The 24,172-nt window shown below is 46.3% G+C and overlaps 1 protein-coding gene across 2 annotated transcripts in view; it reads left to right on the top strand.

The window, feature by feature from the left end:
* LOC110538191 (inactive phospholipase C-like protein 2) overlaps positions 1-24,172 on the top strand; it is a 102,305-nt gene that overhangs the window by 11,376 nt on the left and 66,757 nt on the right. The window lies entirely within an intron of this gene.

The raw sequence follows: 24,172 nt of genomic DNA, 5'->3' as shown, positions 1-24,172 counted from the left end.
CGTGCTTTAGAGTGTGTGTTTCTATAAGTGAGAGCTGAGAGTGAGACTTTGACATAACACACTGTCACAATGTGTTTTGCACATAACACATTGCAGCGCGGACACTTTGCCCCTGGTTGAATACAGGGATTCTGCAAGTGTGTGTTCGTCGCTTGGAACAAAGCAAGAGAGTGGAGGTGTAAACCGTCCTATAGGATCAGGGACCCGTGGCTCTGCTGGTGCTGTGCTGCTTGTCTCTCTGTGCCTCCTCTGCTGCTGTGTTTAAAGAGCTGTTTCTGTGTTGCCTCTCCCGCCACATGTGGCCTCGTTCTGTTCATTTCCTCTATCCCCACACAGTGCTAAAACCCCAGTCCACAGACCTACACCAGTCAGCAGCCTATTTATAGGCTGTGGTGGGATTGTCTGCCCTACGATAATGAGCACATATCTTTCATTTGTTCTTAGCCAACCAACCAGCATCCTCAACCAGCCGAATGTTTTGAATCAAGCCGAATGTCCTCAACCAAGTCCAATGTTGGCAACCACGTCCCTGTGTATCTTTGTGGCTGTGAAGTGAAATGTGATGGGGTTAGTGTACCATCCTGCTGTAGTCTATAGATCACAGGGGCTCTCATAGAGAGGGGCCCATCATGCAGAGGGCTCACACAGTCAGTCAGTCTATTCCAGTACTTGTGTATTGACCTGTGTGGTTGATGATTGTCAGGCCAGATCGTGCCAGCCACTCACAGATGGTGGCACGGCTTGCCTTGGCACAGATGGCAAAGGATGAGGAGGAAGAACTGGGGCTTTAAGTATAGGAGGTGTGTGTGCTTGTGTGCTCAGTCATGTGTTTCTTTAGGACATTTGTTATCTTTCGTTAAGTATGTGTGCGTGTGTGTGTGTGCTTGTTTTGAGTGAGTCTGTCTTTCTGGCTGTGTGTCATCTGAAATGGAATTTGCCAAGCGAGCAGACAGCAATTTCTCTCAACAAGGGAAAATTCCTCGTCCTCTGTGACAGTCGATTTAGAAACAGAAAATGAACAGTTTGTTTCTTTGTGATAGATTAATTATATGTCTCATTCCAATTGAGCACTTCCCTTGGGACTTGGAGTGTACATGTATGTGCGTTTGCACGTACATGCATGTGTTCATCTGTGCGTATGTGTGAGAGAGAATGAGCAACATAGAAAAGGCGATCTGTGTACACTGGGTGGGAAAAGTACCCAATTGTCATACTTGAGTAAAAGTAAAGGTACCTTAATAGAAAATGACTCGAGTAAAAGTGAAAGTCACCCAGTAAAATACTACTTGAGTAAAAGTCTAAAAGTATTTGGTTTTAAATATACTTAAGTTTCAAAAGTAAATGTAATTGCAAAAATATACTTAAGTATCAAAAGTAAAAGTATAAATAATTTCCCATTCTGAACATTATGCAAACAAGGCGGTTTTAAGACAGCCAGGGGCACACTCCAACATTCAGACATAATTTACAAACAAGGCATGTGTTTTAGTGAGTCCTCCAGATCAGAGGCAGTAGATGACCAGGGATGTTCTCTTGAGAAGTGTGTGAATTGGACCCTTTTCCTGTCCTGCTAAAAAAATGTAACGATTCCTTTTGGGTGACAGGGAAAATTTATGGAGTAAAAAGTACATTATTTTCTTTAGTAAACGTTGTCAAAAATGTAAATAGTAAAGTACAGATACTCCAAAAAACTACTTAAGTAGTACTTTAAATAATTTTTACTTATGTACTTTACACCACTCTCTCTGTGTGTGATGTGTCTGCTTGTGTTTGAGCATTAAAGTCTGTCACTGTGTGTGTGTATTTGTGTTTGTGTCAGTGTCTAGAGAGAGAGAGAGAGAGAGAGAGAGAGAGAGAGAGAGCGAGAAAGAGATAGACTGGATTCTGTGTATGAGAGGTTTGCGATGGTCAGTGCATGTGTCAGTCAATGTCTCGGAGAGGGAGATGGAGAGGGGTAGAGATAGGGGGAGGGAGATGGAGAGGGGGAGAGAGAAGGAGATGGAAAGGGGGAGAGAGAGGGAGATGGAGAGGGGAGGGAGATGGAGCGAGAGGGGGAGAGAAATGGAGATGGAGAGGGGGAGAGAGAGGGAGAGATGGAGAGGGGGAGGGAGATGGAGAGGGGGAGAGATGGAGAGGGGGAGGGGAGAGAGAGGGAGAGGGGGAGAGAGAGGGAGCTAGAGAGGGGGAGAGAGAGATAGGGGGAGAGAGGTAAATGGAGAGGGGGAGAGAGAGGTAGATGGAGAGGGGGAGATGGAGAGGGGGAGGGGGGGAGAGAGGGAGATGGAGAGGGGGAGGGGGAGAGAGAGGGAGATGGCGAGAGGGAGATGGAGAGGGCGAGGGGGAGAGAGAGGGAGATGGAGAGAGTAAAAGCAGTGTTTGCCGAGTTTGTAATTTGATACTGAGACTGAGCAGTAACTAGAGACCCAGCACTGAGAGGAGAGCAGCAGAGAGTAGCAGGAGAGAGCTGTACTGCAGTACTCACACAAACGCATCTCTCTGTACCACCAGAAAGTGCTACAGGGACATGCAGAGGAGAAGCTGATCTTGTCTTAGTTTAATCAATGAACTAATGTCTATTAATTAATGTCTTTTTTTGTGCATTGATGAAAAACAGACTGGCAGGTGAATGATTAAATGGATGCCACTAAGTTGATCATCATTGCTTTACTTGTTGATTTGGATAAAATGAGCAGAAAGGGACATGCAGTACAGCCTGTCAGAATCCTATCAGACCATCAGGACAAACCTTAATACGGCGACCCAGTTTAGAACGCCAGAGTGTTAGATAGGGACACGGATGAACCCTTTTAGAACCCTTTTAGATGGAATCAAAAGGGTTCTGCAGGTCAGGGAGAGAGGGAGAGAGGGAGGGATGAAGGGGGTGCAGTGGCCTGTATCAGAAGCCAAGGACAGAAGGAATCCAATTGTGTGTGTTAGAGGTTGCTGGATTGATGGAATTGGGCCTGGGGTTGGGGTTGGTCTAATGGGTCAGGGTGTGGGTGTGTGTGTGTGTGTGTGTGTGTGTGTGTGTGTGTGTGTGTGTGTGTGTGTGTGTGTGTGTGTGTGTGTGCGTGCGTGCGTGCGTGCGTGTGTGTGCATTTGTCCATGCTGTGTGTGTGTGTTTGCGAACATGTCTGTGTGTTTATATGTGTTGGGTGTTAGACATGGTTATCGCTAAGGGCTCAGACACACCAACAGCGTTAGCTGGCCGAGAGTACTTAGCACCTCTGAACAGAGTGCGCACCGATTCTACATTGCGTGAAAATCTTGGCAGTCGGACATCTACACTGGGTGGTCCCGAAAGCACAGCCCGCTGAATGATCAGCAGACAGATGCTCGATCCACATTGGAGCTTTAAGACATGGTCTTAGTACAAGGTGTGTGTGCGTGTGTGTGTGTGAGGGTGATTATACAAGGGATTGGCCGGAGATGACTGAGGAAGTAAACCCATGCTGTGCCAGCGGTAAGGGGATAACACATGGATCAATGCCTGCTATACAAGACTGCTCTGTGGAGTGTTAGAACCTGGATGGAGGTAGAGAGAGACAAAGGAAGAGAGATACAGGGCAGAAGGAGGTGGAAAGAGCTTGGTGGAGGGAGAGGAACCACATTGATAAATGGATAGAGAGGAAGTGCTTCAGGTGCTAATCCATTATGACTTCTCATCACCCAAAGCAGTTGGTTAATGATAACCCCGTGTCTAATGTGTAGCTGTGTGTTTAGGCTTCTGTCCCAATTGGGTCTTTCTATAAATAATGGAGCCAATGTGTGACATTGTGATAAAAAAAAATCAAAATGGTTTGAAAAAAATCTAAATAAATGTCATGCGGTTCCACATGATGGAATGTGAACATATGCAAATTGGCCCATAACTCCAGCTATACAACAACATATGACTAGGACTATACATCCTGTAAGTAGCCCATAACTCCAGCTATACAACAACATAGGACTAGGACTATACATCCTGTAAGTAGCCCATAACTCCAGCTATACAACAACATAGGACTAGGACTATACATCCTGTAAGTAGCCCATAACTCCAGCTATACAACAACATAGGACTAGGACTATACATCCTGTAAGTAGCCCATAACTCCAGCTATACAACAACATAGGACTAGGACTATACATCCTGTAAGTAGCCCATAACTCCAGCTATACAACAACATAGGACTAGGACTATACATCCTGTAAGTAGCCCATAACTCCAGCTATACAACAACACAGGACTAGGACTATACATCCTGTAAGTAGCCCATTAATCCACCTATACAACAACACAGGACTAGGACTATACATCCTGTAAGTAGCCCATCACTCCAGCTATACAACAACATAGGACTAGGACTATACATCCTGTAAGTAGCCCATAACTCCAGCTATACAACAACATAGGACTAGGACTATACATCCTGTAAGTAGCCCATAACTCCAGCTATACAACAACATAGGACTAGGACTATACATCCTGTAAGTAGCCCATAACTCCAGCTATACAACAACATAGGACTAGGACTATACATCCTGTAAATAGCCCATAACTCCAGCTATACAACAACATAGGACTAGGACTATACATCCTGTAAGTAGCCCATAACTCCAGCTATACAACAACATAGGACTAGGACTATACATCCTGTAAGTAGCCCATAACTCCACCTATACAACAACATAGGACTAGGACTATACATCCTGTAAGTAGCCCATAACTCCAGCTATACAACAACATAGGACTAGGACTATACATCCTGTAAGTAGCCCATAACTCCAGCTATACAACAACATATGACTAGGACTATACATCCTGTAAGTAGCCCATAACTCCAGCTATACAACAACATAGGACTAGGACTATACATCCTGTAAGTAGCCCATAACTCCAGCTATACAACAACATAGGACTAGGACTATACATCCTGTAAGTAGCCCATAACTCCAGCTATACAACAACATAGGACTAGGACTATACATCCTGTAAGTAGCCCATAACTCCAGCTATACAACAACATATGACTAGGACTATACATCCTGTAAGTAGCCCATAACTCCAGCTATACAACAACATAGGACTAGGACTATACATCCTGTAAATAGCCCATCACTCCAGCTATACAACAACATATGACTAGGACTATACATCCTGTAAGTAGCCCATAACTCCAGCTATACAACAACATAGGACTAGGACTATACATCCTGTAAGTAGCCCATCACTCCAGCTATACAACAACATAGGACTAGGACTATACATCCTGTAAATAGCCCATAACTCCAGCTATACAACAACATAGGACTAGGACTATACATCCTGTAAGTAGCCCATAACTCCAGCTATACAACAACATAGGACTAGGACTATACATCCTGTAAATAGCCCATCACTCCAGCTATACAACAACATATGACTAGGACTATACATCCTGTAAGTAGCCCATAACTCCAGCTATACAACAACATAGGACTAGGACTATACATCCTGTAAGTAGCCCATCACTCCAGCTATACAACAACATAGGACTAGGACTATACATCCTGTAAGTAGCCCATAACTCCAGCTATACAACAACATAGGACTAGGACTATACATCCTGTAAATAGCCCATCACTCCAGCTATACAACAACATAGGACTAGGACTATACATCCTGTAAATAGCCCATAACTCCACCTATACAACAACATAGGACTAGGACTATACATCCTGTAAGTAGCCCATAACTCCAGCTATACAACAACATAGGACTAGGACTATACATCCTGTAAGTAGCCCATAACTCCAGCTATACAACAACATAGGACTAGGACTATACATCCTGTAAGTAGCCCATAACTCCAGCTATACAACAACATAGGACTAGGACTATACATCCTGTAAGTAGCCCATAACTCCAGCTATACAACAACATAGGACTAGGACTATACATCCTGTAAGTAGCCCATAACTCCACCTATACAACAACATAGGACTAGGACTATACATCCTGTAAGTAGCCCATAACTCCAGCTATACAACAACATAGGACTAGGACTATACATCCTGTAAGTAGCCCATAACTCCAGCTATACAACAACATAGGACTAGGACTATACATCCTGTAAATAGCCCATAACTCCAGCTATACAACAACATAGGACTAGGACTATACATCCTGTAAATAGCCCATAACTCCAGCTACACAACAACATAGGACTAGGACTATACATCCTGTAAATAGCCCATAACTCCAGCTATACAACAACATAGGACTAGGACTATACATCCTTTAAGCAGGGTTCATTTTTATAAAAATACATGTATTTAACCTTTATTTAACTAGGCAAGCCAGTTAAGAACAAATTCTTATTAACAATGACGCCCTACCAAAAGACAAAATGCCTCCTGCGGGGACGGGGGCTGGGATTAAAAATAACTACAAATAATAAATACAAATATAGGACTAAACACACATCACGAGAAGAGAGGCAACACAACACTACATAGAGACCTAAGTCAACAACATAGCAAAGCAGCAACACATGACAACACAGAATGTTAGCAACACAACATGACAACAACATGGTAGCAACACAACATGGCAGCAGCACAACATGGTAGCAGCACAACATGGTAGCAGCACAAAACATTTTTGGGCACAGACAACAGCACAAAGGGCAAGAAGGTAAAGACAACAATACATCATACTGACATTGACTATTCAAATTCATTTCCCTTAAATGTTTTTTTAGGCCATGGCAATGTATTGATGTTCAAATTATTATTACTTTCTAAAATATGTAATATTTTAAATCAACGTGGGAATTTTATTGAATATCGTTCTGATTCTCTCTTAAGGGAATTATTATCAATGACTAATCAACAGCTGTAACAAGTTGTCCAGTGTAGTAAATCCTCACTGGTCCCCTAGTTTATAGAAAGACCCAATTTCACCAGGTCTCGGTACTCTATTGAGAAATTGGACTGTCTGTTCTTTTTGATGTTTCCAGAAAGCCTTTTTCACAGCCTGTTTCCAGGAAAACTGAGGGACCAGGGTTGTGATCATTTCCATTCCAGTTCAGGGAATTCCACAGTTATGGAATTACACCGAGACTCCCATTTATTTCACTTTAAAATGTATGCCAAACAAAGCCATTGATTTCAAAGTTTAACAAACCAAAAAACTCTATGCACAATAATTACTTTGAAAAATGTATACAGTAAATAACAATAAAATACATTTACTGGAAATCTGTGCATTTGCAAAGTTTGGTAACAGAATTGCAATAATCTCTGCAATAGTTTTACTACTATATATTTTTTAACCCATTTTTTGTGATATCCAATTGATAGTAATAGTCTTGTCCCATTGCTGCAACTCCCGTACGGACTCAGGAGAGACGAAACACGACCCTGCTATGCCGCACTGCTCACTTAACCCGGAAGCCAGCTGCACCAATGTGTCAGAGGAAACACTGTTCAACTGGCGACCGATGTCAGTTTGCAGGTGCCTGGCCTGCCACAAGGAGTCGCTAGAGCACGATGGGACAAGGAATTCTTGGCCGGCCAAACCCTCCCCTAACTTGGACAACGCCGGGCCAGTTGTGCGCTTCCTCATTGGTCTCCCAGTCTCAGTCAGCTGTGACACAGCCTGGGCTCAATTCCAGGACTGGCTGTAGTGACAACTCAAGCACTGCGATGCAATGTCTTAGACCACTGCGCCACTCGTGAGGCCCTATTTCATAGCTACAACCATCATAACAAGATCCATCGTAGCTACATCCATCATAACAAGATCCATCGTAGCTACATCCATCATAACAAGATCCATCGTAACAAGATCCATCGTAACAAGATCCATCGTAGCTACATCCATCATAACAAGATCCATCGTAACAAGATCCATCGTAGCTACATCCATCATAACAAGATCCATCGCAACTACATCCATCATAACAAGATCCATCGTAACAAGATCCATCGTAACAAGATCCATCGTAGCTACATCCATCATAACAAGATCCATCGTAACAAGATCCATCGTAGCTACATCCATCATAACAAGATCCATCGTAACAAGATCCATCGTAGCTACATCCATCGTAACAAGATCCATCGTAGCTACATCCATCATAACAAGATCCATCGTAGCTACATCCATCATAACAAGATCCATCGTAGCTACATCCATCATAACAAGATCCATCGTAGCTACATCCATCATAACAAGATCCATCGTAACAATATCCATCGTAGCTACATCCACCGTAACAAGATCCATCGTAGCTACATCCATCATAACAAGATCCATCGTAACAATATCCATCGTAGCTACATCCATCGTAACAAGATCCATCGTAACAAGATCCATCGTAACAAGATCCATCGTATCTACATCCATCGTAACAAGATCCATCGTAACAAGATCCATCGTAACAAGATCCATCGTATCTACATCCATCGTAACAATATCCATCGTAGCTACATCCATCGTAACAAGATCCATCGTAACAAGATCCATCGTAGCTACATCCATCATAACAAGATCCATCGTAACAAGATCCATCGTAGCTACATCCATCGTAACAAGATCCATCGTAGCTACATCCATCATAACAAGATCCATCGTAGCTACATCCATCATAACAAGATCCATCGTAACAAGATCCAGCGTAGCTACATCCATCATAACAAGATCCATCGTAACAAGATCCATCGTAGCTACATCCATCATAACAAGATCCATCGTAACAAGATCCATCGTAGCTACATCCATCATAACAAGATCCATCGTAGCTACATCCATCGTAACAAGATCCATCGTAGCTACATCCATCATAACAAGATCCATCGTAGCTACATCCATCATAACAAGATCCATCGTAACAAAATCCATCGTAGCTACATCCATCATAACAAGATCCATCGTAGCTACATCCATCATAACAATAGATGACGATGGTGGACATGTCAAAACTATGTATTTTTTACTAACCCGTGCCCAGAATACCCAAGACCAATCTGTGAGTTAAGTTGACCATTGGAAAAAGAGCTCCTGTGTAAATACTGCCATGCAGGTTGGATTGAATTGAGCCCCTAATCTTTATTTTCAAAAAGATGCACTTTTGCACCTTTCTTCCCAAAACAACACCACAATAAATTTGAGTCTATATTTCCTTGCGCCCCATGGCGGAGTCAAACTTACACCGCAAGTGGCAATAGATGTCAGGAACTCTGTGCTCTTACCACTGTGAGTTAACAGTCCAGATTTGTGTTTGTTGGCGATGTACATAATTACATTATCAGAGCTTGCCAGTGGACTTCTGGTAAGTATGCCTTAATGAGAACGTGTTGGGATCAGGTATAACTACATTTACCCACCCCCAAAATGAATACTTACATTTTTCTTTTTTACATTTCAAGGGGTTGGGCAAAGACTGAAATTGGGGTTGACAGTAAGACTTTCAAGGAACACTGCCTCCTGTGAGGAAAAGTAGATGTCACCGATGAGAGAAGAGACAGTGTGTGATGGGGGATAGGAGGAGAAGGTTCGGCGGAGGTGACAGAGAGTAAGGAGAGAGAGAAAGGAAGAGAGGGATTCTGTTTGTGTGTTTTTTGTTTTGTGTGTTTATGTTTGCTTCGGGAAATCTGTTTCCCTGCCAGTATCCACTTCCTCCTGTGCGTTGTTTTGCAGTGTTTATTAAAGTCACACACTTTCCCACTCCTTCACCCTTCAATGCTGTACCAGATTTCTCCTAATGGTTTCCATCCCTATTATAATGGCCTACTCCTCTCTCTCTCTCTCTCCGTCTCCAAATGACTCACGATCAGCACCTTGAATCAATTCATCTGAGTGTCTGAGTGAGAGTGAGTGAGTGTGTGCTGTGGACCAGCAAGGCAAGGTTGAGGTTGAAGTGACCTGTTAGTTTATGTAACGGCTCTTGTGGGTGTTGATTGTGTGATTGTGATGGGCCCAGATAGCGGCACTCGAGAGTGGCCCATTCAACGTCTGCCTCACCACCCCTCTGTCTCTCTCTTTCTCTCCATCTGTCCAACAAACCCAGAGTTCAACAGGGGGTGACAAAATGACCTTATTATCCCAAAGCCAGTGACTAATTGAGGGCCTGGTTCTCTGCAGCCCCGGAGAGAAGTGGAGAGTACGGGAGGGAAGAATTGGGGAGAGTAAAGGAGGGGAGAGGAGATAAAGGGAGAAGAAATTAGGGGAGGGCAGAGACAAGGGGAGATGAAAGGACTGGAGAGGAGAGGGGAGGCAAAACAAAACAAGCTGGCACAGATCCAAATCCTCCAGACCTGTGAGGTGGCCTGTTATGGTGCGTGAATGAGGACCCAAAAGCGAATTAACAAACAGAGTACTTTAATGACGAACATACGTGGGCTCAGATGGACAGGTAGATTCCGACAGGACAGGACAAGGTTGCAGCACACACGATGATAGTCTGGTTCAGGCATGAGACACATAAACAAACAAACAAGAATCCGACAAGGACAGGAGCAGAAACAGAGACAGATATAGGGACCTAATCAGAGGGAAAAAGGGAACAGGTGGGGAACGGGGTGAATGGGTAATTAGGAGGAGACAAGGCACAGCTGGGGAAAAGAGGGGGAGAAAAGGTAACATAACAACGACCAGCAGAGGGAGACAGGGTGAAGGGAAAGGACAGAGACAAGACAACATGACAGTACCCCCCCACTCACCGAGCGCCTCCTGGCGCACTCGAGGAGGAAGCCTGGCGGCAACGGAGGAAATCATCGATCAGCGCACGGTCCAGCACGTCCCGAGAGGGAACCCAACTCCTCTCCTCAGGACCGTACCCCTCCCAATCTACTAGGTACTGATGACCACGGCCCCGAGGACGCATGTCCAAAATCCTACGGACCCTGTAGATGGGTGCGCCCTCGACAAGGATGGGGGGGGGGGGGGGAAGACGAGCGGGGGCGCGAAGAACGGGCTTGACACAGGAGACATGGAAGACCGGGTGGACGCGACGAAGATATCGCGGCAGAAGAAGTCGCACTGCGACAGGGTTAATGATTTGAGAGATACGGAATGGACCAATGAACCGCGGGGTCAACTTGCGAGAAGCCGTCTTAAGGGGAAGGTTCTGAGTGGAGAGCCAAACTCTCTGACCGCGACAATATCTAGGGCTCTTCACTCTACGCTTATTAGCAGCTCTCACAGTCTGCGCCCTATAACGGCAAAGTGCAGACCTGACCCTCTTCCAGGTGCGCTCGCAACGTTGGACAAAAGCCTGAGCGGAGGGGACGCTGGACTCGGCGAACTGAGATGAGAACAACGGAGGCTGGTACCCGAGGCTACTCTGAAAAGGAGATAGCCCGGTCGCAGACGAAGGAAGCGAGTTGTGGGCGTATTCTGCCCAGGGGAGCTGTTCTGACCAAGACGCAGGGTTGCGAAAAGAAAGACTGCGTAAGATGCGACCAATAGTCTGATTGGCCCGTTCTGCTTGACCGTTAGACTGGGGGTGAAAGCCGGAAGAGAGACTGACGGAAGCCCCAATCAAACGGCAAAACTCCCTCCAAAATTGAGACGTGAATTGCGGACCTCTGTCCGAAACGACGTCTGACGGAAGGCCATGAATTCTGAAAACATTCTCGATGATGATTTGTGCCGTCTCTTTAGCAGAAGGAAGCTTAGCAAGGGGAATGAAATGAGCCGCCTTAGAGAACCTATCGACAACCGTAAGAATAACAGTCTTCCCCGCTGACGAAGGCAGTCCGGTGACAAAATCTAAGGCGATGTGAGACCACGGTCGAGAGGGAATAGGAAGCGGCCTGAGACGGCCGGCAGGAGGAGAGTTACCGGACTTAGTCTGCGCGCAGACCGAACAAGCAGCCACGAAACGACGCGTGTCATGCTCCCGGGTGGGCCACCAGAAACGCTGGCGAATGGAAGCAAGCGTACCCCGAACGCCAGGGTGACCGGCTAACTTGGCAGAGTGAGCCCACTGAAGAACGGCCAGACGAGTAGGAACGGGAACGAAAAGAAGGTTCCTAGGACAAGCGCGCGGCGACGGAGTTTGAGTGAGTGCTTGCTTTACCTGCCTCTCAATTCCCCAGACAGTCAACCCGACAACACGCCCCTCAGGGAGAATCCCCTCGGGGTCAGTGGAGGCTACTGAAGAACTGAAGAGACGAGACAAAGCATCAGGCTTGGTGTTCTTAGAGCCCGGACGATAAGAAATCACGAACTCGAAACGAGCGAAAAACAGCGCCCAACGCGCCTGACGCGCATTAAGTCGTTTGGCAGAACGGATGTACTCAAGGTTCCTATGGTCAGTCCAAACGACAAAAGGAACGGTCGCCCCCTCCAACCACTGTCGCCATTCGCCTAGGGCTAACCGGATGGCGAGCAGTTCGCGGTTACCCACATCATAGTTACGTTCCGACGGCGACAGGCGATGAGAAAAATACGCGCATGGGTGGACCTTGTCGTCAGAGAGGGAGCGCTGAGAAAGGATGGCTCCCACTCCCACCTCTGACGCGTCAACCTCGACAACGAACTGTCTAGAGACGTCAGGTGTAACAAGGATAGGAGCGGATGTAAAACGATTCTTGAGGAGATCAAAAGCTCCCTGGGCGGAAACGGACCACTTAAAGCACGTCTTGACAGAAGTAAGGGCTGTGAGAGGAGCTGCCACCTGACCGAAATTACGGATGAAACGACGATAGAAGTTCGCGAAGCCGAGAAAGCGCTGCAGCTCGACGCGTGACTTAGGGACGGGCCAATCAATGACAGCTTGGACCTTAGCGGGATCCATCTTAATGCCTTCAGCGGAAATAACAGAACCGAGAAATGTGACGGAGGAGGCATGAAAAGTGCACTTCTCAGCCTTCACAAAAAGACAATTCTCTAAAAGGCGCTGGAGGACACGTCGAACGTGCTGAACATGAATCTGGAGTGACGGTGAAAAAATCAGGATATCGTCAAGGTAAACGAAAACAAAGATGTTCAGCATGTCTCTCAGGACATCATTGACTAATGCCTGAAAGACAGCTGGAGCGTTAGCGAGGCCGAAAGGAAGAACCCGGTATTCAAAGTGCCCTAACGGAGTGTTAAACGCCGTCTTCCACTCGTCCCCCTCCCTGATGCGCACGAGATGGTAAGCGTTACGAAGGTCCAACTTAGTGAAAAACCTGGCTCCCTGCAGGATCTCGAAGGCTGAAGACATAAGAGGAAGCGGATAACGATTCTTCACTGTTATGTCATTCAGCCCTCGATAATCTATGCAGGGGCGCAGAGACCCGTCCTTCTTCTTGACAAAAAAAAACCCCGCTCCGGCGGGAGAGGAGGAGGGGACTATGGTACCGGCGTCAAGAGCTACAGACAAATAATCTTCGAGAGCCTTACGTTCGGGAGCCGACAGAGAGTATAGTCTACCCCGGGGGGGGGTGGTTCCCGGAAGGAGATCAATACTACAATCATACGACCGGTGTGGAGGAAGAGAGGTGGCCCTGGACCGACTGAACACCGTGCGCAGATCGTGATATTCCTCCGGCACCCCTGTCAAATCACCAGGCTCCTCCTGTGAAGAAGAGACAGAGGAAACAGGAGGGATAGCAGACATTAAACATTTCACATGACAAGAGACGTTCCAGGAGAGGATAGAATTACTAGACCAATTAATGGAAGGATTATGACAAACTAGCCAGGGATGGCCCAAAACAACAGGTGTAAAAGGTGAACGAAAAATTAAAAAAGAAATGGTTTCACTATGATTACCAGAAACAGTGAGGGTTAAAGGTAGCGTCTCACGCTGAATCCTGGGGAGAGGACTACCATCCAGGGCGAACAAGGCCGTGGGCTCCTTTAACTGTCTGAGAGGAATGTCATGTTCCCGAGCCCAGGTCTCGTCCATAAAACAGCCCTCCGCCCCAGAGTCTATTAAGGCACTGCAGGAAGCTGACGAACCGGTCCAGCGTAGATGGACCGACAAGGTAGTGCAGGATCTTGAAGGAGAGACAGGAGTAGTAGCGCTCACCAGTAGCCCTCCGCTTACTGACGAGCTCTGGCCTTTTACTGGACATGAAGTGGCAAAATGACCAGCGGAACCGCAATAGAGACAGAGGCGGTTGGTGATTCTCCGTTCCCTCTCCTTAGTCGAGATGCGGATACCTCCCAGCTGCATGGGCTCAGCACCCGAGCCGGCAGAGGAAGATGGTAGTGATGCGGAGAGGGAGGCGACGGAGAGCGCGAGCTCCTTTCCACGAGCTCGGTGACGAAGATCAACCCGTCGCTCAATGCGAATAGCGAGTTCAATCAAGGAATCCACGCTGGAAGGAACCTCCCGGGAGAGAATCTCATCCTTTACCTCTGCGCGGAAACCCTCCAGAAGACGAGCGAGCAAGGCCGGCTCGTTCCAGCCACTGGAGACAGCAAGAGTGCGAAACTCAATAGAGTAGTCTGTTATGGATCGATTGCCTTGACATAGGGAAGACAGGGCCCTGGAAGCCTCCTCCCCAAAAACAGATCGATCAAAAACCCGTATCATCTCCTCCTTAAAGTCTTGATACTGGTTAATACACTCAGCCCTTGCCTCCCAGATTGCCGTGCCCCACTCACGAGCCCGTCCAATAAGGAGAGATATGACGTAGGCGACACGAGCAGTGCTCCTGGAGTAAGTGTTGGGCTGGAGAGAAAACACAATATCACACTGGGTGAGGAACGAGCGGCATTCAGTGGGCTCCCCAGAGTAACACGGCGGGTTATTGATTCTGGGCTCCGGAGATTCGAAAGCCCTGGAAGTGGCCGGTGGATCGAGGCGGAGATGGTGAACCTGTTCTGTGAGGTTGGAGACTTGGGTGGCCAGGGTCTCAACGGCATGTCGAGCAGCAGACAATTCCTGCTTGTGTCTGCCTAGCATCGCTCCCTGGATCTCGACGGCTGAGTGGAGAGGATCCGAAGTCGCTGGGTCCATTCTTGGTCGGATTCTTCTGTTATGGTGCGTGAATGAGGACCCAAAAGCGAATTAACAAACAGAGTACTTTAATGACGAACATACGTGGGCTCAGATGGACAGGTAGATTCCGACAGGACAGGACAAGGTTGCAGCACACACGATGATAGTCTGGTTCAGGCATGAGACACATAAACAAACAAACAAGAATCCGACAAGGACAGGAGCAGAAACAGAGACAGATATAGGGACCTAATCAGAGGGAAAAAGGGAACAGGTGGGGAACGGGGTGAATGGGTAATTAGGAGGAGACAAGGCACAGCTGGGGAAAAGAGGGGGAGAAAAGGTAACATAACAACGACCAGCAGAGGGAGACAGGGTGAAGGGAAAGGACAGAGACAAGACAACATGACATGGCCATTTTAGACCTACTAGAGGCCGTACATTATTTCATAACAATTATTTACCGTGATGTGTGTGTGTGTGTGTTTGTGTGTGCACGCTCACAGGACTGCTTTAGATGAGCAAAGACTAGCTGCGTTGTGGGAGAATGTCGAGTAGGGGTTCAGGGAACCTATAAGGGTGGACCAGGGGACCAGCACTGTATGGGTTAACCAGACATTTTCTCTTGTTTTCCACCCAGCTGACTGTTTCCCTGCTTCTCTCTATCGGTAGTTTATTGACATTCATGCTGTAGAAAGTCATGTTGCACACTGGGATTGATTGAATTCGCTCACAGGGTCCCGATGAGAAAGGACAGTAATTTCCTGGTGCCAGACTGTGTCAGTGAGTGTGTGCAAGCTCGCACGCTTGCGTGTATTTGTGTGTGTTTGTATGTGTCTGCATGCGTGCATGTACGTGTGTGTGAAGGGGACGCAGGTGTGTGTTTACCCACCTGCCTGTCTGTGCCTCCCGGCTGTGAGGAAGGGACATTGTCAGGGCCGCCTGAAAGTGGGGATTGTGGGAAAGCGTTGTGTGGCTGTGACAATGCAGTCCCCTGCGGAGCCACCACACTCTTACCTGCCACTTCTGCTCTAGAGAGGGCCCTGGTGTGTGTGTGTGTATGTGTGTGTGGCTGTGTGTATTAAATTAGTATGCTACTCTTGTATGCTGTGAATGTATTTTTCTTTCTGTCTGAAGGTATTTGTGTGTGTGTGCATGTGTGTGTGCGTGCCTGTATTAAATTAGTATGCTACTCTTGTATGCTCTGAGCGTATTTTTATTTTGTTTGAAGGTATTGTGTGTGTGTGTGTGCGTGCGTGCGTGCGTGCGTGCGTGCGTGCGTGCGTGCGTGTGTGTGTGTGTGTGTGTGTGTGTGTGTGCTCTACTATGGATGTGCCCTGAAACCTAAAACCAATACAGTATGTGTTAACGCTCTTTCCATTGCTTCTCTAATAATGACAGGAAACTCTCTGGAGAACTTTCAACAAGCCTTACTGCACCAAACAATCCATTAATTACAGGGCCACAGAGATTCTAGCTGGTCAATGGTATTGAATGCCTGTATACCAAAAGTAATTACAGGGGAGGGAACCTTATAGGACATTCTAAATAAATCAGTTACAACACAACATGTAAAAGCTGTGTTTATCTTTACTGTCCGTCATGAAACCCTTTGATACATGTAGCCTGCTGACAGTAAGGCCGGTGGTGGAGGCTGGAGGGTCGTTCATCATATCCCACCTTTCTGAATATGGGGAAGGAGGGAGGGAGCAGCTCTCCTCTCCTGTATTTCATCTGTCTCATTTCCCTGTTAATTGCCTCTCCTCTACCTCTCTTCTCTCCATCCAGCCCCATGCATCTCCGATGGGGCCAATTATCTAGTCCTGTACAGTACTATTTCAGCCCTGTGACAGAGAAACTGAAGGGGGAGGGGCGTACGCCCTCTGAGGGTGACACTTAGGGAGGAGGGAAGATGGAGGTGGGAGAGGGGTGTAAGATGGAGGGGGGTTGGAGGGTGGTAAGACAGAGGGGTTGACATGGGGGGTGGGGGTGGGCGGGTCGTTCCCTGTCTCATCTCTCGGAGGTTAGAGAATGTTCTTTGAACCATAATGTTTTAAATCACACCTCCTAGTTATTCTAAGAAACATTGTATCTCTGTGGATTAGGTTAGATAACCGTTCCTGTCGCCTGCGCCGCAATGTCTCACATTGTCATATTGTCTCTCTCTGTTGAATCACAGTTTTAATGCTTACAGAGCACATTTGATCTTTTAAGATATTTCCCTGTGTGTGTGTGTGTGTGTGTGTGTGTGTGTGTGTGTGAGAGAGAGAGAGAGAGAATCTGCTCATCTCTGGTATCCACTATCTCAGATCCACCATCTCCTATCACCTGATCCCTCCTTGGAGATATTTCCAAATCAACATGTACGTTCCATTTCAAAAGGTTGACATTTCTGTCGTCCTGCATGGCACGACATGGAGCTAGCAGCAGGGCACTGAGAGGGAGAGAGCAAGTGAAGTAGGAGCATGCAAGGAAATAAGAGGAAGGGAGGTAGAGAGAGGGGAAGAAAGAGAGAACGGATGGAGGGGGAAAGAAAGCAGGAGAAGGGGGAGCATCAGGAATGCCGCAGTGACCTGTTGCCACAAGAAAAGGGCAACCAGTGGAGCCCAAACACCTTTATAAATACAACCAACCAATATTTATCTGTTGATTTATTTTCCATTCCCTTTCATACTACAACTATTAGCACACTGTTAGGACACTGTACATAGCTAATAGTATAACATTTGTGTGTGTGTTTACTGTTCATTTCTGATGGCTTATTTCACTTTTGTTCTTCACTTATATTTCCCTTGGAGGGAGGGAGGGAGGGAGGGAGGGAGGGAGGGAGGGAGGGAGGGAGGGACATACTTGGGGTCATGGAGAGATACTCACAGAGTGTTGCAGTGTTGTGAAAGGAAGTGAGGGACTGAGGGAGACGTCAAGGTGAAAGAGGGAATGAGGTAAGGAGATACATGTAATATAGTATATTCCAATGAGAGGGGATGGAGAGGAGGAGAGGAAGGTGGAGAGGAGGAGAGGGGATGGAGGGACAGAGGAGGAGAGGAAAAAGGAGGTGGAGGGAGGTTATGTAGTGGTCAGTTTAAGATTGGGCAGGTGCCAAATTAGATTAAGAGGTAACTGCAGAGCAATCGGATTACAGGCTAGTTTATCAAATGCTGATGCCAGTGCACCGGAGTGGAACACAGGCAGAGCTGACCTGCATGCCACGGGAGTCGTTAATACACACATACAAGCGTGCACACACATGTACGCACACAACACGCATGTGTGCACATTGCACACACACACACACACACACACGATTGGACACACACACGCATGTAAGAACACACACATAACCCCACTTCAGCTAACCAGCCTCCACCTCCTTTTTTCAGCTAACCTTGTTATTCTCTTTTGTCTGCACTTGAGCTTGTCCTTGTAATAAAATGTCCCCCTCCCTCTTCTCCCCAGTAGTTTCCTATCCCTCCTGCACCCCTGTTCAGCGCCACAGCAGACGTGTGTGTGTGTGTGTGCGTGTGTGTGTGCGTGTGTGTGTGTGTGTGTGTGTGTGTGTGTGTGTGTGTGTGTGTGTGTGTGTGTGTGTGTGTGTGTGTGTGTGTGTGTGTGTGTGTGCGTGTGTGTGTGCGTGCATGGAGACAAGAGAGAGGATCACATTTCCCAGAGCAATCGCTGCAGAAGCGATATAGGAGCCGTGCAGTTATCAGGCATGAGCATCTTCAGTTCAGCCTGCAGATGCCTCGAGTCCTCACAGTATTGATCTGACTCTGACAGGACGTGTGATGTCATATCCTGATGCATGAACATGTTTGTGTGCAGTCACTTGTCTATTCTATGTTCGATCTCCGTGTTGGGGCTGTCATGCATGTACACTAGTTAGCGTGTAGCTAGCCTGTTGCGTATGTGTCAGTGAGTGTGTAGACTAAAGAGGCTGATGATGATGGGGGATTCCAGGTGCCAAATGGCTTGGCTCAGCTCAGTCCCCTGAGGTGTCACTACCTCTCTGTTGAGTCTCTATGAGAGGGAGACTGATGCTAGGATATAATGCATCTGTACCGATGGAGAGCTTAGCGACTTTTATTACTGTTGATCTGATGTAGCTTTATGTGGGGTTTCAGCGTAGGGTTTAATGTGGCTTTTCAGAGTAGCTTTCAAAATGTTTGTTTATATAGGAACTGTACGGTATAACATGGGTTTTCAATGCACATCTTACCTACTGGTGCTCAGGCGTCAATTCAACGTCTATTCCAAGTTGGTTCAACGTAATTTCATTGAAATAACGTGGAAACAACGTTGATTCAACCAGTGTGCCCAGTGGGTAGTGACTACCTCTCCACGTAGCTTTTATAGGGATCATAGTCCTCCTCAGCACAGCAAAGGAACATGGTATTTGGCCATCTTGACCTCCTGTACTATCTCTGTCCTCAAACCCAGGCCTGATTGGCTGATCTGGTGGCTTGGCTGAAGGCCTTGGATTGGTAGCACAGAGAGACAGGCTGTCCATTGGACCAGATGGAGAACGGAGGGTAGTCGGTGTACTGTAGTGTCTTTCATGGCTCCTGACTCTAAAGCCTGTTCCTCTGCTGGCTACTGCTCCTGGCTGGGGTTAATGCAATCTCCTATCCCTGTGGTGGTGGTATTGGAACAGGCTCCGCCTCAGCTGTGGAGATTATCTGGACTGTCTGCCCATGACATCAGACCAGGTTCTTCGTTTCAGGAAATGTGTGACGTTGCCTGGATGTATGGAGCTATGGAAGGCTTCACAGCTTCACAATGTGACATCATTCTGGCTTCATCATACTTGGTTTCAGGCAGTAAGGTATTGACAAATGGTGCCAGACAGTAAGTGTCATCTTTCTGTCTCAGAGGTTTGTCCGGTTTTCTAGCGTTTGCTGTCTGACGTGAAGGCGTGGCGGGCGGCGAGGGAAAGAGGATGTGCACGAGGCCCAGTTTTTACTTTAAAGTCAGAACATTAAAAGGAAGCAGTTGAGGGTGAACACCAGCTGAATAGTGCTGAGTCAACGGATCGGCGGAAAAACAGCAGTTTGTGTGTGTGTGTGTGTGTGTGTGTGTGTGTGTGTGTGTGTGTGTGTGTGTGTGTGTGCAGCGTGTAGGGAACAGCTGCGAGCTAGTGCTTCACAGGGTTCTCTGTGGGCGGTTAGGTTTTTGGGCAGGTTGCTGGGCAGACTGGAGTCTAACAGTCACAGAGTGTTTTGTGTGTTTATTGACTTTGTTAAATCCTCATATAGAAACTGGAATGTGGATGACTTTTGCATCCAGCGTGCTGACTCAGCATTATTCATACTACTCAGAGGTCCGAGAGACATCACATCCCCTCACATCATACTAAACAGACTTAATGTGAGGTCAGCAGCTCCACTCGTTATGTCTCACTGTCCTGCCCTCTATCCCCTACATCTCCCCTTCAACACTGCAGACAGATGTCCCGGGGGAGGCCTTGAGTAGAGACTATGTTCCAGTCAGCAGCTATACACTCCGAGCACTCACAACTTCAGTCCCCATGCTGAAAATAATATGTTTACTTACATGTCATTTCCAAACATCAACATATTTTGTAATATATGGACATATTACAAAATGGTCCGTTTTCATATATTTCTAGGTATATGTTTATTTATTGAAATATATGGGTCTCTCACATCTTCAGTCCCCGTATAATCCCGCTATTTATGGTCACCATCATGTCTAACCTCGTGGCTAACGGCTCAACACCATGAATCATGCCACTGTGCCGACTGAAACGACACACCGAGCCTGTTTGTTGCTTCTTCTCAGTGAGGGATGGATGCTCTTCACCCGTATCGCCATGGCAATGAGAGAGGGACGTACTGAACTGGATCCTTCACTGACATGCATCAGTGCTCCTGCTCTTCCTACTGACGATGAATCCCCTGACCTGTAACTGTTACACAACAGGTTCTGAGTCCAGATCAATGTCCCATCCACTCTGGTGGTAAAAGCATTGTCACACTAGTCTAATTGGATGCCCCAAAGGTATTTCGTCAAACATTCAAATGTGACCTTACTGCCTGGATCTTTAGCTCCACCTACTCTCCACCCACTCAATGGCAAAACAAAATCATGTTTATTGTTCTGTAGGTGCTGCTGACCTTGTGCAAGTATGAATTAACAAATGAAAGGCATCAAGATGCTGGGCAACCTAACCATAACCTCAACCCTCCACCTTTTTCAATTAATGAGGGGGCTGCGAGGTACCGAACTTTCATCTTTAAGTCAATTTTTCTCTCATATTCAGCTGACAAATCTTATTCAGACATAATATTTTTGTTTCTTGTGAAGACTAAGATAGATATACTTACTGCCATGAAATAAAATGACTTATATTTCTGTGTCATTAGCTCAATGTGAAAGGGAGGATATACTTAGGTTTTTTTTTGTCCTTTATTGCGGTTGCAGTGTTCCTCTTGTTCTCTCTCTCTGTCAGCAAATACGTGCAGAGTACAAAGTGTACACTACTGTATTCCCTTACCCATCTGCTGCTGTGTTCTACAGCTGTAGACCTTGACCATGGTTGTGCTGGGAGAATGGAACTGTATTGTAGCCTCGTCCCTGAGAGTGTAGGTGGGGACGTGCAGTCCCTCACTTTGATATCGAGCCGATCATTCATTAAGCCATGCTGTAGATATTGTACGTGGAAGCTCTCATGGTTCATTAGAGCCCAGTCCACATCCCAGTACATCTGATACTGGCTAGAGTGTCTGAGCCCTCGCGTTAGCTTATCTAGAGCAATAACATCACTCTGAGACTGTTAAGTCTAATAATCATGTCCGTAGATGTTCGACCGCAAGGAATGTTGTGGTGTTGTGATTTTGACAGTGGTTTGTGCTGCCCCCATGGTAACATATGTCAGAATGGAATATCTATCCATTATTCCAAGTACTGCCTACTTTATTAGCCATTGATTAGCGTCACCGGATCTCACCAACACAAGCCGGCGCCCAATCAATTCCTCGCTTTTCCGCTGACAGAAAGCCAAAGTCATCATCACTTCGAAAAGAGAGGGAAATATCTTTAATATCTCTAACATCCCTTCACCAGTCTTTCATTTGCAATTGAATTTAAAGCGCATGGAAAAATGTTCTCCTTTTTTATTGCTGATCTCAGGTGCTTGTAGTTCTGCATTGCCTGTTGCCTCTGTGTGAGTCTAGTTCCCGTGTCTAAACGAGGTGTGTAAAACGCTGTAATAGGATGTAAATGGATTTCCCATGCTATTGCTTGGAAGGCTACGGGAAGAAAGGCTTCCATGCAGAGAGAGATCTGTCAGGCCCTTTGTCCACACTGAGAATGGATACCTACCGGCCTGGGATACAGATCCGCATGCTCATTTGATTCAGCTGCGTTCGTATTCGCCACATAGGGCTAATGGGGTAGACTGGAGTTAGGGGCCAGATAAGAGATGTTAAGGGACCAGTCCGTCGCCTCATGGCAAGGCGTGTATAGTGGGAAGATGGATGTTCTCGAAGAATATAACCCCAAAAATGCCCCATGATCATAGTTCAACTGTCGTACCCCATCAGAATATAAGCTTGTTTTTTAGTCCAATGTTTGTGAACAATGTTAACATGGTTAAAGCGATCATTTTTGTATCATGGATGGTCAGTCTTTACATCCATAGCTCTGTCTGACAGGGGGGGATCTCACAATGACAGGGCAGACTTTATTCAGACTAAACAATGGCTGACTATATAAGCCTCCTGTCCAGTGGATATACTTGTACATCGAGCTGCTTTACGCTACAGAAACAGGCCCTATGGCCATTGCACAAGGCTTCCTTGAGTAAGTAACGACTGAAATCTCATTAACTCCATGGCACAATGTCGCTTATTTTCTTTTCAATTAACTGTAATAAACAGTCCAGAGTTTAGCTGGCAGAGCCAGATTAGCATTCGCTAAAGGCTTTATGCCTCTAACAGCTATACCTCGTGGTGTGCAGGCAGGCAGCCAGCACGGTATCTGAAAACGCCATCCAAACTCTATTAGTCTGTGATAAATGGTTTTAGAATTCACCGCTTTCAGTGACAGAACGCATTATTATTTATAAGAATGAAATTCAATACTGCCGTGTCACCTCACAATATTTGTTATTTTTCTTTAGCTCGTTCTCTGTCACTATATCGTTTGTCAGCATATAATTGACCTGCTATCTATCCGAGACAGGTTGATGAGTGAAAAGCACAACGCGGCTACGCTGAGCTAAGTCGTCAAAAGGTCATTAGCGCTGTATGAATTCACTCATATGCCAGCAAATTGGCAGCTGATAGTTATCCTGTTTCAAAAGCAATCATCTGACATTTGATAGACATTGACATTTAGCCCATCAAAGTAAAGTGAGACTCGAGATAGAGGTTATTGCGCTATTGCAGGTGTTTGCCTAAAGGTTGTGAAACTGTCTAAGGAGATTTCCTGACCATGCTACCCCACCAGTTATAGTCTACAACGAGGGTGAGGTTTTTCCTCTCTATGGCCTGAGGTTTTTCTTGGTCAGGTAATGTGGTTAGGAATAATCTGCCGGCCAAATGAGATAATACTGAATGAGAACAAGGTAATGTATGCTAGATAGCACACTGGACTAAAGGAGTCTGTAGTTTGTCCTCTGTGGTGCAGCCTGATTCGCTGGCCGTGCCCGAATACCCAAATTAGCGTACTGCACACAACATACTTAAACTGCATACTATTTCCTCATCATCACATACTATGTACTCATCACATGCTATGTACTCATCATCACATACTATGTACTCATCATCACATACCATGTACTCATCATCACATACCATGTACTCATCATCACATACCATGTACTCATCATCACATACTATGTACTCATCATCACATACTATGTACTCATCATCACATACTATGTACTCATCATCACATACTATGTACTCATCATCACATACTATGTACTCATCATCACATACTATGTACTCATCATCACATACTATGTACTCATCATCACATACTATGTACTCATCATCACATACTATTTAGCACGTAAAGTTTAGTAAAAAGTATGCAGTATGCCACGGCCGCAACTTAGTAGCGGCTCCTGATTGCCTGAGTTGGTAGGGCGGCTCCTGATTGCCTGAGTTGGTAGGGCGGCTCCTGATTGCCTGAGTTGGTAGGGCGTCTCCTGATTGCCTGAGTTGGTAGGGCGGCTCCTGATTGCCTGAGTTGGTAGGGCGTCTCCTGATTGCCTGAGTTGGTAGGGCGGC

The sequence above is a fragment of the Oncorhynchus mykiss genome, chromosome 12, assembly GCF_057628025.1.
Source record: "Oncorhynchus mykiss isolate SJ-2025 chromosome 12, ASM5762802v1, whole genome shotgun sequence".
NCBI lineage: Eukaryota > Metazoa > Chordata > Actinopteri > Salmoniformes > Salmonidae > Oncorhynchus > Oncorhynchus mykiss.
This window is presented reverse-complemented; position numbering and strand designations above follow the sequence as displayed.